The sequence below is a fragment of the Acomys minous genome, assembly GCF_964271855.1.
Source record: "Acomys minous genome assembly, chromosome: 1".
NCBI classification, from domain to species: domain Eukaryota; kingdom Metazoa; phylum Chordata; class Mammalia; order Rodentia; family Muridae; genus Acomys; species Acomys minous.
In genome coordinates this window covers 144,753,703-144,772,414 of record NC_140483.1, presented here as the reverse complement: position 1 = coordinate 144,772,414, position 18,712 = coordinate 144,753,703, and the positions used below count along the sequence as shown (strand labels likewise).

The window sequence follows — 18,712 nt, the reverse complement described above, 5'->3', positions numbered from 1 at the left end:
ACCATTACTCAATTTTTAAAAAGTCAGAAAACCCACACCCAAGGAGGAAGGAATAAATCATAGTTTTCATATGGCCAGCTAGGTCATTTTAGTAGGGACTGTTTAAAGAAAGGAAAGAAAAAAATTACCACCACAGGGACAGCCATAGGCACTAGCCGAATGCCACAAACAAATACAACTCTCATTAATATGCCCCAAACAGTATGCCCTCACAGTCAAAGGGGTTTTAACAGAAGAAGAAAGTGTCATTCCAAATATAAAGATGGAATATCGACCCCTCCTAGAAGGGCTCAAGGAGAAATGCTTAGCCCTGCTACTGAGAGGAACATGATCCCAGTCTTCCAGCCAGGAAAGTGGGTTAGAGGCCAACCCGAGGCCTCTCAAATAATAGTAGTGACACAAACCCTTTTCTTAGAAATCAAGGGTTTGGTTCTAATGATATGGCATTGGATACAGGAAGTTAAAAATTCATACTCTACAAAAATCTTAAAGGTACAAAACACGGATATTGAGGGTCTTATAGATACAGAAGCTGATATTTCTTGTATTGCTGGAAAATACTGGCTCTCCTCTTGGCAAACCCAAAATACCCCATCAATTTTAATTGGATTAGGAAAAGCTGTTAATGTGGCAAAAAGTGCTCAGGTTTTTAACATGGTCAGATGAAGAGGCTTCTGCCTCCTTTTGTCTCTATGTTATTCCATCTTTGCCTTTCACATTATGGGGAAGAGACATTTGGGAACAAATGAGAATTCTTTTAATAAGTCTAAAAGATAAAGTTGCTTCTCAAATGATACAAATAAAATTTGATCCCAATTAGGGGTCTAGAGAAAAATAGTCAGTAAATTACAGAGCCCATACAACCTAAACAAAATCAAAACAGACAGGGATAAGGCTTTGATAAAAATATTTTCCTAGGGGGCCACTATTAAAATAGCTGCCCACCCCATCATTTGGAAATCTGAGACTCCTGCATGGGTAGAACAACGGCCCCAACTGCAGAAAAGATACATGCAGCCACAGATCTGGTTAATGAACATTTACAACTGGGACATATAGAAGCTTCCAATAGTTACTGGAATACTCCTATATTTGTTATTTTAAAAAATTAAAAATGGAGGTACCTGCAAGACTTGAGAAAAATTAATGAAATTATGGAAGACACGGGAACTCTTGAAGTTGGCTTGCCATCTCCTGTTGTTCCTAGGGATGATAATATCATAGTTGTAGTTTACAGGATTTTTTGTTTTTGTTTTTTGATTTACCATTCCTTTAAGTCCTCAAGACCGCAAAAGATTTTCCACCTACAAATTTAAGACAGCTATATCATAAACATCAAGACATGAAAAATAATCCTAGCCTTTGTCAAAAATGTGTAGATATGGGTTTACAAAATATTATAGATAAATACTCACAGATTTATTTGGATCATGACATGGATGGTATGCTTATCTCCCACAAGGACATAGTCTACCTACAAGAAGTGTTACAAAAACTGATTTCTCAGTTGTCTACCTAAGGGCTTAAGGTGGCCCCAGAAAATGTATAGGTACAGCCTCCATTTAATTATTTGGTTCATATCTTAAGGACACAAAGAGTGACCCATCAGCCTTTAGAATTAAGATTAGATAATGTTAAATGATTTTCAAAATATTTTAGGAGCTATAAATAGGATTTGTTCTTTTTTTTTTTTTAGGTCCAGCTATTTCTTTTTTAAAATTATTTTATTTTTGTACATATACATTTATATTATTACATATATATACAACAGATAAGCTATGGCAAGAAAAACCATGACACAATCAGGAATTATTTAATGTTAATTTTTAGTGTTTTGGCTATTTGTATTTGACAGCCTTGAAGAAGACATCTTTCCTATCTTGGTGCATCTAAATTTCTGAATGTAAATCAGTCTCTATTACATATTGTCCTTATCAACTTGTCCTTATCATCTATCTAGACCTAAAAATATCTTAACCCCTAAACATTTAACCTTTACTGTAAAACTAAGCTACCTGGTTGTCAACTCCCTCAGAGACTTGAGAAGGAGTAAACTTGATTATCTGAGTATGCCTGGAGTGCCGATTAGTAGTTTTCCAAATGAAAAGATGGCAGAGACAGTTTTCTACATGAATAGTCACCCAAAACTCTCTATAACACTGGAGCATCTTCTTCAGCCTTCTGGCCCAGTATACCTGACAGACATGTTTGTGAGGCAAGAACTATTGAGGACTTGCTTACCCTGTCTTGGCAGAGTTTAGCCGTTGACTCTGCCTGCATCCAAGTTTGCCCTTTTTTAAGGCAGAATTCTGTCTGTGGTAGAAATAAGGACATTTTCCCCAGTGGCTTGTTTGCCACATTTGAAGCCATTTCCATAAGAAGATTCTTTGATGCTCATTACTTCTTTGAGGTAGGCTGGGTGTTGCCAGAAGTTAACCTGTCTTACTGTCAACGAATGTTTAAAGTAATAAAAAAAACATTATAATGCCATATTCTGCATGTCTCTGGAGTTTTTGGAGACTGTCTTTCTAGAGTCATATCTATCTGCCACACCTAAGATGTATATTCTTGTGATAAAAGTAGACTGGCAATTGACATGACCATGGCTTAATCTATTAACACTTAATTTGTATAACTTATTTCTTTTAAACAGCTTGATAGCACTTTCAAAGCATTGGAAGTTAACCTTGTATTATAATTGAGTGATATGGGTACAATAACTCATATTAGAGTAGAAATACATACATACATATATAGTGTATGTGTGAAGAATAATATTACATTTGAATTCTATACCACTGTATCTAGAATTTATTTTGCATCTATATACAAAAGTCTATACCAGTGACTTAAAAATATCTTGTGAGTGACAATTGAGGCATTAAGTTGAGGAGTAGATTCACTAATCAACTTTTTGTTCTATCTTCCCTGGACATGTCTATATTCCCTCTTCTTTATTTTCAACCACTTTCTCCAAACAGGATGTTAATGTCCAGAATGCTGCGAGGAATGCATCCTGTCAGGTCTGATCCAGTGTCAGTGTCTGGCTCTTTTGTTCTTAAAGCATCTAATTTCTCACAAGCATTATACAGTCCTAAAATTATAAGTGTATAAGAGGTTTGCATGATTTATGGAACAATTAAGGCTGGATTTCTGTTCTTTGTATGAGCAGAAAAAGAAGACATCTGTAAATCTTCATTCATGCCATATGAAGAATGGCATCTAATAGTAATTCATCGGGGTTCCTTAGTCAACAAGAATCATTGTCTATGCCTAGACATTCACGTTTCAGCCAGTCTCAGACCTAGTCCCATATGGTGGGATTAGTAATATAAGTTACCTGCTTGTTCTGCACTTTAAATTCTTCACATCCTGATTTTAGCCTTATTCCCTCCCTCATCCCCTCTCCCTCCCTCCCTTAGTACTCAGACAGGGGAGCCCTCTTCCCCTAACATCTGACCTCAGCCTATCAAGTCTCATCTGTATTAGCTATAACCTCCTCCTCTGTAGCCTGGCATGGCCGTCTTGCCAGGGGGAAGTGATCTAAGTTTGGTGGCCAGAGTGCATTCCTGAAGTAGTCATCCCTCCTCTCCAGACAAGGGAATCACAAGTAGACTGTGTGCTACTACATCCAAGCAGTGGGTCTAGGTGCATATCATACATGGTCTTTGGCTGATGTTTCTGACAATGTTTTGTCGTGTAGTTATCCTGCATTGTGTGGCTAATGTCTGCTTATGAGTGAGTATAAACCATGAGTGTCTTTCTGGGTCTGGGTTACCTCAGTCAGGATGATCTTTTCCAGTTCCATCCATTTGCCTGCAAATTTCAAGATTTCCTTGCTTTTAATAGCTGAATAGTATTCCATTGTGTAGATATACCACAGTTTCTTTATCCATGCTTCAATTGAGGGGCATCTAGGTTGTTTCCAGATTCTGGCTATTAAAAATAAAGCTGCTATGAACATTGTTGAGCAAATTTCCTTGTATGGTGGAGCATTGTTTGGGTATATTCCCAACAGTGGTATGTCTGGGTCCTGAGGTAGAGTTATTCCCAATTTCCTGAGAAAGGACCAGATTGATTTCCAAAGTTGTTGTACAAGTTTGCACTCTCACCAGCAATGGAGGAATGTTCCCCTTTTTCTACATCCTCGCCAGCATTTGCTGTCACCTGAGTTTTTGATACTAGGCATTCGGATAGGTGTAAGATGGAATCTCAGAGTTATTTTGAGTTGCATTTCCCTGATAACTAAGGATATTGAGCATTTCTTTAAGTGTTTCTCAGCCATTCGATATTCCTCTATAGAGAATTCTGTTTAGTTCTGTACCCCATTTTTAAATTGGATTATTTGTTTTGGTGGTGTTTAATTTCTTCAGTTCTTTATATATTTTGGAAATTAGCCCTTTGTCTGATGTTGGATTGGTGAAGATCTTTTCCTGGTCTGTAGGCTGTTGTTTTGTTCTGTTGAGAATATCCTTTGCCTTGCAGAAGCATTTCAGTTTCATAAGGTCCCATTTATTGATGGCTGATCTTAGAGCCCGAGCTGTTGATGTTCTGTTCAGGACATTGTCTCCTGTGCCGATGAGCTCAAGCTCTTCACCACTCTTTCTTCTAACAGATTTAGTGTGCCTGGTTTTACGTTGAGGCCTTTAATTCATTTGGACTTCAGTTTTGTGTAGGGTGATAGATATGGATCTATTTTCATTTTTTCTACATGTAGCTATCCAGTTAAACCAGCACCATTTGTTGAAGATGTTAGCCTTTTTCTATTGTATGGATTTGGCTTCTTTGTCAAAAATCAAGTGTCCATAGGTATGTGGGTTTATTTCTGGGTCTTTGATTTGATTCCATTGATCAACCATCCTATTTCTATGCCAGTACCATGCTGTTTTTATTATTGTCACTCTATAGTATAGCTTGAGATCAAGGATGGAGATTCCTCCAGAAGATCTTTTATTGTACAGGATCATTTTAGCTATTCTTGGTTTTCTGATTTTCCATATGAAGTTGCAAATTGACCTTTCAAGGTCAGTAAAGAATTGTGTGGGTATTTTGATGGGAATTGCATTGTATATGTAGATTACTGTTGGTAAGATGGCCATTTTCCTTATGTTGATTCACCTAATCCATGAGCATGGGGGATCTTTCCACCTTCTGAAATCTTCAAATTCTTTCTTCAGAGATTTGATGTTTTTTTCATACAAATCTTTCACTTTCTTCATTAGGGTTACGCCAAGATAATTTATATTATTTGTGGCTATTGTGGAGGGTGTTGTTTCCCTAACTTCTTTTTTAGCCTGTTTGTCACTTGTATGCAGACAGGCTACTGATTTTTTTTTTTTTTAGTTGATTTTGTATCCAGCCACTTTGCTGATGTTGTTTATCAGCTGTAGGTGTTCCTTGATAGAATTTTTGGTGTCACTTATGTAAAATATCATATTATCTGCAAATAATGATAGTTTAACTTCTTTTCTGATTTGTATCCCCTTGATCTCCTTTAGTTGTCTTATTGCTCTAGCTAGAACTTCAAGTACTATATTGAAGAGATATGGAGAGAGTGCACAGCCTTGTCTTGTCCCTGATTTCAGTGGAATTGATTTAAGTTTCTCTCCATTTAGTTTTATGTTGGCTATAGGCTTGCTGTATATTGCCTTTATTATGTTTAGGTATGTGCCTTGTATGCCTGCTTTCTCCAGGACTTTTAGCATGAATGGGTGTTGGATTTTGTCAAATGCTTTTTCTACATCTAAGGAGATGATCATGTGGTTTTTTTCTTTCAGTTTGTTGATATGATGAATTAAATTGATGGATTTCCATATATTGAACCACCCCTGCATGCCTGGGATGAAGCCTACATGGTCATGGTGAATAATAATTTTGATGTGTTCTTGAATTCAATTTGCGAGTAGTTTATTGAGTATTTTTGCATCAATGTTCATAAGAGAAATTTGTCTTAAATTCTTTTCTTTTGTTGAGTTGTCCTGTGGTTTAGGTATCAAGGTGACTGTGGCCTCATACAATGAGTTTGGTAATGTTCCTTCTGTTTCTATTTTTTGGAATAGTTTGAAGAGAATTGGTGTTAACTCTTCTCTTGAGGTTTGGTAGAATTCTGCGTTGAATCTATCTGGACCTGGGCCTTTTTTTTGTTGGGAGACTTTTGATGACTGCCTCTATTTCCTCAGTTGTGATAGGACTATTCGATTAGTTTATCTGATCTTGATTCAATTTCGGTAGTTGGTAGCTATCAAGAAAATTGTCCATTTCATTTAGGTTTTTAAATTTTGTGGCATATAGGCTTTTGAAATAAGACCTGATGATTCTTTGGATTTCCTCACTGTCTGTCATTATCTCTCCCTTTTCATTTTTGATTTTGTTGATTTGAATACTCTCTCTCTCTCTGCCTTTTAGTTAGTTTGGCTAAAGGTTTGTCAATCTTGCTGATTTTTGCAAAGAACCAGCTCTTGGTTTCATTGATTCTTTGAATTGTTTTTTTGTTTGTTTGTTTCCAATGTATTGATTTCAGCCCCGAGTTTGATGATTTCCAGCCATCTATTCCTCTTGGGTGTGTCTGCTTCCTTTTGTTCTAGAACTTTCAGGTGTGCTGTTAAGTTGCTAGTATGGGATCTCTCCAGTTTCTTTATGAAGGCACTTAGTGCTATGAGCTTTCCTCTTAGCACTACTTTCATTGTGTCCCATAGGTTTGGGTATGTTGTGCCTTCTGTTTCATTGAAGTCTAGGAAGTTTTTAATTTCTCTTTTTATTTCGTCCCTTACCCAGATGCCATTGAGTAGGGAGTTGTTCAGTTTCTATGAGTTTGTCGGCTTTCAGTTGTTTCTTTGGTTGTTGAGTTCCATCTTTAATCTATGGTGGTCTGAGAAGGTGCAAGGGATTATTTTGATTTTCTTGTATCTGTTGAGGTTTGTTTTGTGACCAAGTATGTGGTCAATTTCGGAGAAGGTTCCGTGAGGTGCTGAAAAGAAGGTGTAATCTTTTGTGTTTGGGGGAAATGTTCTATAGATATCAGTTATATCCATTTGTTTCATGATGTCTATTAGTTTCCTTGTTTCTCCATTTAATTTCTACCTTGATGATCTGTCTATTGGTGAGCGTGGGGTGTTGAAGTCTCCCACTATTAATGTGTGGGGGTCAATGTGTGGCTTAAGTTTTAGTAACATTTCTTATACAAATGTGGGTGTTCCTGTGTTTGGGCTATAGATATTCAGAACTGAGAAATTGTCTTGGCGTGGTTTTCCTTTGATGAGGATGTAGTGACCTTCTCTATGTCTTTTGATTAGTTTTGGTTGAAAGTCTATTTTGTCAGATACTAGAATGGCTACTCCAGCTTGTTTCTTAGGTCTGTTTGCTTGGAATACAGTTTCCCAACCCTTTACTCTGAGGTAATGTTTATCTTTATTGCTGAGGTGTGTTTTTTGTATGCAGCAGAATGATGGATCCGGTTTTTGCATCCATTCTGTCAGCCTGTGTCTTTTTACTGGGGAGTTGAAGCTATTGATGTTAGGAGATATTAATGACCAGTGTTTGTTATTTCTTTTTGTTTTGATGTTGGTGGTGGTAGGGTTTGTGTGTTTCTGTGTTTTGGATTTTTTGATGTGGAGTTATTTATTTCCTGTGTTTTCCTGAGTATAGTTAGCCTTCTTGCATTGGAGTTTTCCTTCTAGTACCTTCTGTAGGGATGGATTTGTGGTTAGATACTGATTAAACTTGGTTTTGTCATAGAATATCTTGTTTTCTCCATCTATGGTGATTGAAAAGTTTTGCTGGATATAGTAGTCTGGGTTGGCATTTGTGGTCTCTTAATGTTTGCATGACTTCCATCTTCGCCCTTCTAGCTTTCATAGTCTCTGTTGAGAAGTCAGGTGTAATTCTGATGGGTTTGCCTTTATACGTGACTTGACCTTTTTCTATTGCAGCTTTTAATATTCTTTTGTTGTTGTTGTTGTTCTGTATATTTTATGTTTTGATTATTATGCGGCTGGAGGATTTTCTTTTCTGGTCAAATCTATTTGGAGTTCTGTAGGCTTCTTGTATACTAATGGGCTTTTCTTTCTTTAGGTTGGGGAAATTTTCTTCTATGATTTTGTTGAAAACATTTTCTGGACCTTGAGCATGGAGTCTTCTTCTTCTTTTCCTATTATTCTTAGATTTGGTCTTTTTATAGTGTCTTAGATTTCTTGGGTGTTTTGGGTCAGGAACTTTTTAGTTTTAACCTTTTTTAACCTTTTGGGTTTTTTTTATTATTTAATTAATTTATTCAGATTATAACTTAATTGTTATCCCATCACATGTATCCTCCCATTCCCCCCTCCCTCCTGCTTTCATCCTATCCTCCTCCCCATGGTCTAAGACTGACAGGGACATCCTCTCCCAATATGGTTATAGGCTATCAAATCTCAGCTTGATAGCCTTCTTATTCTTTCTTTGAGTGCAATCAGGCCTCCGCATGAGGCCTTAAGGTCAACAATTAATGAATGGGACCTCATGAGGCTGAGAAGCTTCTGTAAGGCAGGAGACACTGTCAAGAGAACAAAGCAACAGCCTACAGACTGGGAAAAGATCTTCACCAACCCTACATCTGACAAAGGTCTAATATCCAAAATATATAAAGAACTCAAGAAATTAACCACCACCAAACCAAATAACCCAATTGAGAAATGGGGCTTGGAACTAAACAGAGAATTCTCAACAGAGAAATACCAAATGGCTGAGAAACACTTAAAGAAATGCTTAATGTCCCTAGTCATCAGGGAGATGCAAATCAAAACAACTCTGAGATTCCATCTTACACCCATCAGAATGGCTAAGATAAAAAATTCAAGTGAAACCACATGCTGGCGAGGATGTGGGGAGAGAGGAACACCCCTTCATTGCTGGTGGGAATGCAAACTAGTACAGCCACTTTGGAAATCTATCTGGTGCTATCTCAGAAAAATGGGAATAGGGCTTCCTCAAGACCCAGCTATTCCACTCCTTGGAATATACCCAGAAGATGCTCCAGCACACAACAAGAAAATTTGCTCAACCATGTTCATAGCAGCCTTATTCATAACAGCCAGAACATGGAAACAGCCTAAGTGTCCCTCAATAGAAGAATGGATAAAGAAACTGTGGTACATATACACTATGGAATACTATTCAGCTATTAAAAACAAGGAATTCCCAAAATTTGTGGATAAATGGATTGAGCTAGAAATGATCATAATGAGTGAGTTAACTCAGAAGCAGAAAGACGCAAATGGTATATACTCACTTATATCTGCATATTAGCCCAAGGGGCATGTCACATGAAAGCCTTCAATTACCAGTGGGAGGACATCCTATTGGGACTCTAGATGAGAGAAGCATGGGAGAATGGCAAAGTAGAAGGATCCAATGGGTCGAAGAAACCTAGAAGTAGAACATTATGATAGGCAGATTTGGGCCCAGGGGTCCCATTCAAACTAAGGCACCAGCCAAGGACAATACAGGCTGTAAACTTTAAACCGCTACCCAGATCTAGCCAATGGTCAGAACATTCTCCACAGTAGAGTAGAGAGTTGGGAAAAAAAATAAACACCACCAAATCAAATAACCCAATTGAGAAATGGGGCTCAGAACTAAACGGAATTCTAAAACAGAGGAATATTGAATGGCTGAGAAACACTTAAGGGTTTAACATTTTCTTTGACTGATGTATCGATAACTTCGATCCCATCTTCCACACTTGAGATTCTCTCTTCATTTCTTGTATTTGGTTGGTGTGGCTTGTCTTCATACTTCCTGTTCTCTTCCCTATGTTTTCCAACTCTAAGATTGCCTCAGCTTGTGTTTTCTTTGTTGTTTCTAATTCCCCCTTTAGGTCTTGAATACTTTTATTCATTTCTTTCTCCCATTTGGTTGAACTTTCCTGTAATTCTTTATAGGATTTATTCAATTCCTTCATCTGACTGAGTGTATTTTCCTGTGTTTCTTTGAGTGATTTATTTTCCTCTTTCAAAGCTTCTATCAGTTTCATCACCTCAGATTTTAAGTCTCCTCGCGTTTAGTGGGTGTTCATATCTCCAGGGCCTTCTGTGTTATGATCACACTGGTTTCCTGTGTTGTTACCTGGCTCTCAGTTTTGTTGCTAGTCTTCTTGTGCTGTCTTCTAGTGATCAGGTTGTCTCTGGTGTTAGCAGGCATAAGGGTTCCTCCAATGAGGTCCCAGGTTGGCCAGGCAGATTGGGAGCAAGTAAGGAGAACTGTTGGCTCTGTTTATTAACAATTAAACTTTATTGTACAACCCAACTAGCATACACAAGAAGGAAAAAAAAAATAAAGAGACAGAAGAATGAACCTTCCGGTATCCGTTCCACAGGATGGGTCCTTAGGTATTTCTCCGTCCCGCGTGCTGGTCCGGCCGCTCGCTCCTCTCTGCGCGCTCCCTTCTCTTAACTTCTTGTTTTTCTTCTCACCCCCTTCCCAGTCACATGCAAAGGGCGGTCTCCTTCTCCCTTCGAGGGTCAATTAGGAAAACAATAGCCACGGTGGGGTTCCCAAATAGGCTTCCTGAATTCCAAGCCCAGGAAGGCTCCAAACAGTCTCTCACAAGGTATTCATGGTGTGCCCCAAGGGTAAAGCCCGCCAAGATTGCTTCCACCTGTGACAAAGCTTAATCTTTCCCACACATCCCCCTTCTCTTTTAAAAAATTAAGAACTATATACACACATATACATATATACATACTCATCAGGTATCAAGAACATTACAAAGTCCTTTTATAATTGTTAACCTAAGGGAAAGTATTCCACTATCCTACCAAAGAGAGTACTTTTCTTTCATGAGAAATTGCAATTATTAATCTATAAATGTGTTTTTAATTCTTAGACTAAAGCTTCTAGTAACACTGTGGCTATCTAGTCTTCAATCCCATCAGAGACCCAAGAAGGAAAATCTATCTAATAAAGGAAGTGCTGGCAGGCAACTTCCAAGTTGCATAGTACAGAGAGAGTAGACTGCCTGAAAAGTCATTGAATTCTCTCCTTCACTGGGGCAATCAGTCTTCAGCCATATCGGTCCAAAACATCCAACGAACTGCTTTTTGAAGCAGGAAATCCGACGGTCTGGTCCATCTAGTCTCTTCAAAGCTGGACAGTCAACTTTCCAGCATCATTGTTGATCATTGCAGACAGTCAGTCTGTCATCAGCCGTAGAGATAAGAGCAGTAGCAGAGCAGTTTTTCCGTCTAGTGACCATTCTGTAACCAGCGTCTTTTGAAGCCCCCATCTTCAATGATGCAAATGGAGAGGCGGCCAGGAGCAGATGTCTCTCTCTGTCAGGAAAGCCCTCATCATTAAATGCCATATTCTGTGGATCTCTGAAGAGTTTGAAGAGCAAATCTATCTATTCTTACAGTTATCAATCTATTCCTTTGAAGACACATACGAGCTATTAAACAAGCCTGCTCTATAACAAAGTGAGTATCTAGTAGGATTTCTACATAACTAAATACCAACTTTTATCCCCGATGATCCAGAACAATTTTTTATAAGACATTAGTGGTACATGTATAATACATTAAACAAACATTGAACAAAAAGAACTTAAATTTTTAACATACAATATACAATATTTTGTCAACATATAACATACAATATATAAGGCAAAAATGAATGGAATATACAATTTAAGTTCATATCAATGTGAAGCAAAAGTTGAAGTCTTAAATTTCCATCAATCAAAAATCTTAAATTTCCATCAATCTACAATACCAATGTAGAATTTTTGAAGTAAGTAGATTTAATAATCTACCTTTTATTCTACAACCCTGTATCCTCCCTTCCTTCCCCCTTTTCCTTAATATTAAAAGGGATAGAAAGTAAGAGAGAAAGAAAGATAGAAGAAAGAAATCTTTAAATGAACTTTTATTAATTGTAAATAACCTCGTTAGGCAAAGATGAGTATTGGTAACCCATCAAAAACACATATCCCACCTACTGGAAATGGGGGCGTTGTGTTTTTAAAATTACTTTATGTTGTTTAGGAGAAAAATCTTTTTCGGGTAACCAAGAAAAATAATATATTGGCCAAGTGCTGGAAAAGTTAGTTGTTGTTGTCCAGTCTTTTTGGGATCGATCCTTTCGGCTAGCCGATTTATTGTTAATATGTATGTAATTTTTGGAAGAAGAAGTAGTGTTAGAGGCAGAAGTTCGATCTTCATAATTGTTTTGTTTTTTGTTCTGAAAGTACTTTTGAAATCATTAGTACAGGTATAATTTTTTAAGGGAACATCAGTGGAGGCATCTTGTTCGAGGTGCCAGAGGCATGTTTTTGGGGTTAAATCACCCATGTTGTTTGTTGTTTTTAGCATTGTCTTGTTTTTTGTAACTACAGGGCTCTACCTGCATATACACCAACAGGACAGAAGAGGGCATTAGTTTTCTAAGCTGTAAGGGACAATGTTAAACTGTTAAGAACCAGGTAGCTTTTAAGATTCACTTGTTATATGGTCAGATCTAATCTTTATAAGTTTAGTTAGTAGCCATATATTTTCATTCCCTGTGGAAACATACGCATACCCACCACCCCATCTCAAAACTACTGCAGGTTTCCATTTCATACTGGCCAAGTTCTTGAAGAATATTGGTTGTCCCAATTCCTCAGTTTTTTCTATCACCCAGTGTCTCTCCGCAGCTGACGTCCCTTCATTATTCACATTAAGAAAATTTAGAGTCAACAAAGCATTATTTAATCGGTCCCTGGGTGTCTTCCACGACAAGAACTTTTGAGTGATATATTCAGGCCACACAAGTATTATGAAGGACAAAGGATTAGTTGGTAGAACAGGCTTAAGTAGACAAGAAAAGCTTTATTCCAAAGCATATTTTGTTTTGTTTTTTACAATTTTCTTTTTTTATTAATTAAACATTTTTATTTTTAACAAATACATTTATATTATTATACATATAATACAATAAACTACCTATAACAAGAAGAACAATGACACAATCCGGAATTATATAAATGTTACATTCTTAGTGTTTTGGCTTTTTGTATTTGGCAGCCTTGAAGAAAACAACTTTTCTATCTTGGTGCGTCTTCTTCAAGACAGCCAAAGCATATTTTTGGTGAGACATTTCATTTCTGGTCACCTGTTTTTTATAGCGATGGTCAGTTCTAGTCAGATGCTAATTCCCTGAGGAATAGATTACTTAGGTAGTTCACAAACCAAAGCATTTAAATGGGATGTAAGCCAGGTTCTCTTCTAAGCAGCTGTTAAGTTTCTTTTCAAAGAACTCCAAATGAACAAAACAGGCCAGATCTTACAATTGTAAAGGCCTTACCATCAGGTAAGGTAGTTCTCAAGAGACATTGTTGGGGGTGTCCTTTATTGTGACCCAGGGCAGAAGTGCTACTGTCATCAAGGAAATTGAAGGTAGCATAGTACTAAATGTCTTTTTTTCCCCCTATATATCCAAAATGTGTTTATTGGGGTGGTTTCCCCCCTCATCTTGAATTAGGTACTTTCAGTGCTGCTTCCTCCTGAAGGAGCATCCTTCTGCCAGCCTTGCTTTTCCTCCTAGGCTGACAGAGAACAGTGGAGGAGCCAACACACAAGACTACCGTTTGTGCATGGCTAAAGACCGTGGTGATTTTACAGCAGCCTGGGCACTTCACATCCATAAAGTAGGAATTGGGGCTCTGCACCAGGCGCTTTTTCCTGTGTTTCCTCTTCTCCTTTTCTGGAGAGGGATGAAGGAGATCCTTCATGAGAGGCATGTTCTCGTAGGGAGGTCGTCACCGCCGGAAAAGCATGTGTGTAGGATGCGATAGGGCAGTGTAGACTGCGGAGAGATCAAAGGAACTGATCATTTGAATAGAGAAGCCAGGCGGACGTTCCTAGAAACATGCGTTTTTGGCTTCCATAAGTAAAGATCACAGTACTTCATGCAGAAGACAGATGTAGAACACAATCTAACAAGTGTCAAGAAGGTGGGATGTGTTTGGAAAACGATATAGTTTAGTTTGAGCAGGCCTATATAGGAAATCAGTGGGAGGTAAACTTAGGTAGGTTTATTGGGGTTAAATCTTGGAGGATGTACTGGCTAGTTCTGTGTCAGTTTGATACAAGCTAGAATCATTGGAAAGAGGGAGCCCCAATTGAGAAAATATCCCTGCCAGACTGGCCTGCGTTCAAGACTGTGATGCATTTCCTTGATTGAAAATTGAGGTCTATCTTGCTGTGGGTGGTGACTTTACAAAGTTACAGCATTTAATATTCGGTATATATCAAGGGCGTTCACTCCATTGTGAGCTTCTGAAGTGTTGGTGTCTGGATCCCTGGAGTTTAGACAGAGCAGCTTCTGTTTCTATGCGAAGGAGATTCAACACCAGAACGTTAGGGTTTTATCCTGTTTTCCGTACACGAGCATACTAGAAGAGGTGGGTAGTCAATATGGAAAGAAACAGTTTTCGCTACAGCTGGACAAGTGACTGAAATTGTCATATTAAGATAGAAGCTACTCTTTTGTAGTCCAGAGCAATGTTGTTCAAACTTACATGTGAATAGGTCATTTAGGGATTGTGTTAATGTCCAGACTGGTTGTACGCTTTTGCATCTCTACAATACTCAGAAGTAACATGGCCCTGGGGTCATGAAATAACAGTTAAGAGGCAGCAAAGTCCCCTTCAGTGAAATGCCCAGTCAGCTGCATATCTGTCAGTAACTCTAGAGGGCGTCCTGGGTTTACACACAGTCAATGCACTATCTCAGAACAGGGACCTTACAGCTCTGAAGAGAACATGTTTGTTTACTGAGGTAGCCAAACATATACAAAAACTTTGTATTTTAAAAATACTTCATGAATTTATCAAGCTTATTAATAAAACATGACTGTTGACAGTATGAAAAAAATACTTCATGAAATGTAAAAGGTATAAGTTATCCAATTTGTTGGGGGTTAGTCTATACCAATTTATTTAACTGAACCTATGAGCTCATGTTTGGTAAAACCTAATAAAATCACCAATTCAAGATAAATGTTCTTATATAAACTTATATTTCAAGTATCATAAGAGAGCCTCTCCTAACTCCCCTCCCCCACCTCTCTAGCTGGATTTTTTTCTAACATGGAAAATTTATGATTTCTCTAGTTACCACACTTTAGAAAACAGGTGATACATTAAAAATGAGATGAAAAAAATCACCTCAGTATACAGATAATAGTGTAACATTCTAATATATTTACAAAAGAAAAAAATGTATTTTTACTTTTATTCGACAAGTGTGTGTTCATGTATGTAGATGTGCTTGCACATATGTGTAGAGAGAATTACATATCACCCAGCTTTCAGAGAGTGAGTGGTGCAACTCAGGCCCTCACGTTTTGAGTGGCTTGTTGCTTGAGCAGTTTCCACAGCTGTTTGTGCCTCTTAAAACTACTGTCACACTGGGCTTGGTGGCGCATGCCTTTAATCCCAGCACTCTAGAGGCGGATCTCTGTGAGTTCAAGGCCAGCCTCATCTACAGACCAAGTCCAGGACAGCCATGGCTGTTACACAGAGAAACCCTGTAGGCAAAACAAAAAACTACAAACATTGTGTCTGCAGACTCACATGGGCTCCCTTATAAGTCAGGAGTTTTCCAACGTTTTGATCCTCATCTGCAAACACATTGGGTTTTATTCATAGCTATCCTGGGATGAGTGCAGCTTGAGGGCCACAGGTTGAACACATCTGCCGTAAATGGTGTGTAGAAACACAGGCCTGGTGGTGGTGGTGGAAAGATCCTGTGTGGGCTGTCATTTCTGATTTCACTGCAGCCAGAGAAGCCAGCCTGGTTTCCATGCTGTCCATTTACTGGGACGACTTAGCTCATATCATCTCTTATAAATGTTAGTGCGTGCGCTCACCCGTGTGTGTAGATGTGCAGCTGTGTGTACCTTTGATGCCAGAAGAGCACGGCAGATCCTTCAGAGCTGAAGCTGCAGCCGTTTGAGGGAGATCAGCTCCCTAAAACTCCAGTCTTCCCAATGGCACAGCAGACACTCAACCACTGAGACACATCTCCAGCCCTTAATTTGCTTTTATTATTTTAGTTTTGTAGTATAGAACTCAGACCTGCAAAGAAATGTTTTGCAAGTTCAGAGTTTTTAGGTTTTTGTTTTTGTTTTTGTTTTTTTTTTTTTTAGTAATCAGATAAGAGCAAATAGTCAAATAGTGGCAGTGGAGGTCAGGGAGTTGGCTCAGCAGGGAAAGGCACTTGGCACCAAGCCTGAAAACCTTAGATCATTGTCCTCTGACCTTTTGCATATCACACTATGACACATGTGCAGGTGTGCACACACACTATATGTATATGTATAGATATGTATATATATATATGTATATATAGTACTAAATATATAGAACAAACATTTAAAAACTTAAAGCAGAAAGGAAGGAAGAAAAGAAGAGTACTAAGTTGCCTACAATATAAGTTAATAAGTAACCAGAGCAGGAATGGGGATAGAGCAGGGGTTAAGCTGTTTGCTCTGTAACCCATTGTAAAATGTAATGCCAAGAGCATTTGAGACTTTGGTCTTGGGACAGCTGTGGAAAAGCAGCTTTAAGTGGGAAAAGGATTATTGGTTGGTTTGTAACAAAAACTGTGTGCTCTAAGGTGATTGGAAATACATTAACAATATTGAAAACATTGAAAATAAAAAGCAGACGTTTTTTTCTTCAGTGTTCAGCGTTTAGTAACTCATACAGACAAATCGTCCTTTTGCTCTTTCTATGATCCTGGAGAGCGTGGCGTACCTAGAAGCACTAGCAGGATAGTCTTTTTCACCCAGAATTTGCTTAGGAAGGATGTCATTGGAGACCTGTGCTCACTAACATGTTTTTGAGGGACATGAAAGACTACCAGAAATCACTTCACTCCCGTTTATGCTATCCTCATCTCTACAAATAGTTTCCCCCACCTCTTTTTTTTGGAGCATGGTAGAAAAAAAAAGCCCTCTTAGTCTGCAACGCTAAGCTACACTAAGAAAAGCGTAGCTCATGATGCTAACGCAGGGAAGGAATTCTTCATCTTGGAACAGGTTGTACCTAATCTTCCAGTGACTCACTGGGAAAATTCTTAGTGATCAGTTTAACTGAGTCAGATACAGATTCCATTACTGACTGCATTCTTCATGCCTATGTGATCTTAAGTATTCAAATTCTGGGAGATTGTAATGAGTCAAACATAGATTCTTATTCTTAGCACGTCTCTCTATAGGCAGATAATCCACATTTATTCACATCTACAGCCCCATCTCTATATGTGTATATGTAGGTATGTGTACAGATATGTATACAGTATGTATAAGGCACTACTCCCAACCAACCATTCATTACATGTCATTTAAGCCTCCCAAATAGTCAAAATGAGCTTTTAGGGGAAGCCCAGATAAGGTGCAAAGCAAGATTACCTCTTGTATTAGCTAGGGTTCTCTAGGGTAACAACTTATAGAATGAATCTCTCTCCCTCTCCTTCTCGCCATATATATATACAGAAAGTTCAAGAAGCCAGTAATTGCTCAGTCCACAAGGCTCAGTGCCTCATCCGGTCTTCAGAATATGCTAGAATTCTAAAGAAGTAGGCTCTAATACAATTAAAGAGAATGAATGTGCTATCAAGGCAAGGACAAGCAGGCAAAGAATAAAAGCTTGCTTCTATGTCCTTAAATAAACTTCCAGCAGAAGGTGTGGTCCACATTAAAGATCCAGATCCAGGTCAAATGTGTGTCTTCCAACCTCAAAGGTCTGGACTAGAAGTGTATTTATCTACTTCAAAGGAAGCACAGAAGTCTCTCAGAGGTGTGCCCTCGATTTCTGGATTGTAGTTCATTACAGATGTAGTCAAGTTGACAACCAAGAAGAGCCATCACAAGTCCACCCCTCGTCAACTTGACACATAATCATATCTCTTTATGTCATGCCTAATTTCCAAATGAAAACAATAGCCAGATACAGTAACACTGAAACATAACATAACTATTCCACATACAATCACAAATGCATTGCATATTTAACCTGGTCCTAATTATACCTAACATGATATAACTATCCCTTGTGTATTCCAGCTGGAGTCAAGTTGACAACCAGGAATAGATAACCATACACTTCCCTTCAACCATCCCTCTATTTTTCTCTCATCTTTGTTTTTATTTTACGTATACGGGTGTTTTGCCTGCTTATATGTCCATGTCCGTGTACCACTTATGTGCCTCATGCTGCAGGGGCCAGAAGGGGGCATCAGATCCTCTAGACTGAAATCACAGACAGTTGTGAGTCACCATGCTAGGAATCTTCTCCTGGAAGAACAACCATGGTGTCTCTTCAGCCCCATAATGCAATTTAAATAGAATTGTGTTGGAATTCCTCATCGTGGCATCTGTTTTCCGTTCACCTAATTTATTGTTTCCTCCCTTATTCCTCTCCTCCTGCTGTGCCAGAGTTTACTTCCAAAAGATGGCAGATGGCAGTACAAATATAAACAAGTGCATACTTATATCTCATGCCCTCCTCCTCTCTTTCCCATATTGCCATTTAATTCACTGTCCAAAAAAGGGGGGGGGGCTGCTCTTCTCTTTGGAATTCTAACGGGGGCTTTGCCTTCTTCACAAATATAAAATAGTTGATACTACAGCTTACATCTGTTTCTGTCTCTTGCTCTTCCAGCTGTGATGTGAGAACAGGCTCCTGCTGAAA

The 18,712-nt window shown here is 38.4% G+C and overlaps 1 protein-coding gene and 1 pseudogene across 2 annotated transcripts in view; one reads left to right on the top strand and one right to left on the bottom strand.

Moving 5' to 3' along the window:
• LOC311598324 (bile acid-CoA:amino acid N-acyltransferase-like) overlaps positions 1 to 18,712 on the top strand; it is a 63,233-nt gene that overhangs the window by 33,032 nt on the left and 11,489 nt on the right. The gene's annotated exons all lie outside the window — the stretch shown is intronic.
• LOC311598357 (small ribosomal subunit protein eS27-like) lies at positions 13,429 to 13,783 on the bottom strand (annotated as a pseudogene). Its single transcript has one exon. The product of its transcript is annotated as a small ribosomal subunit protein eS27-like (transcript).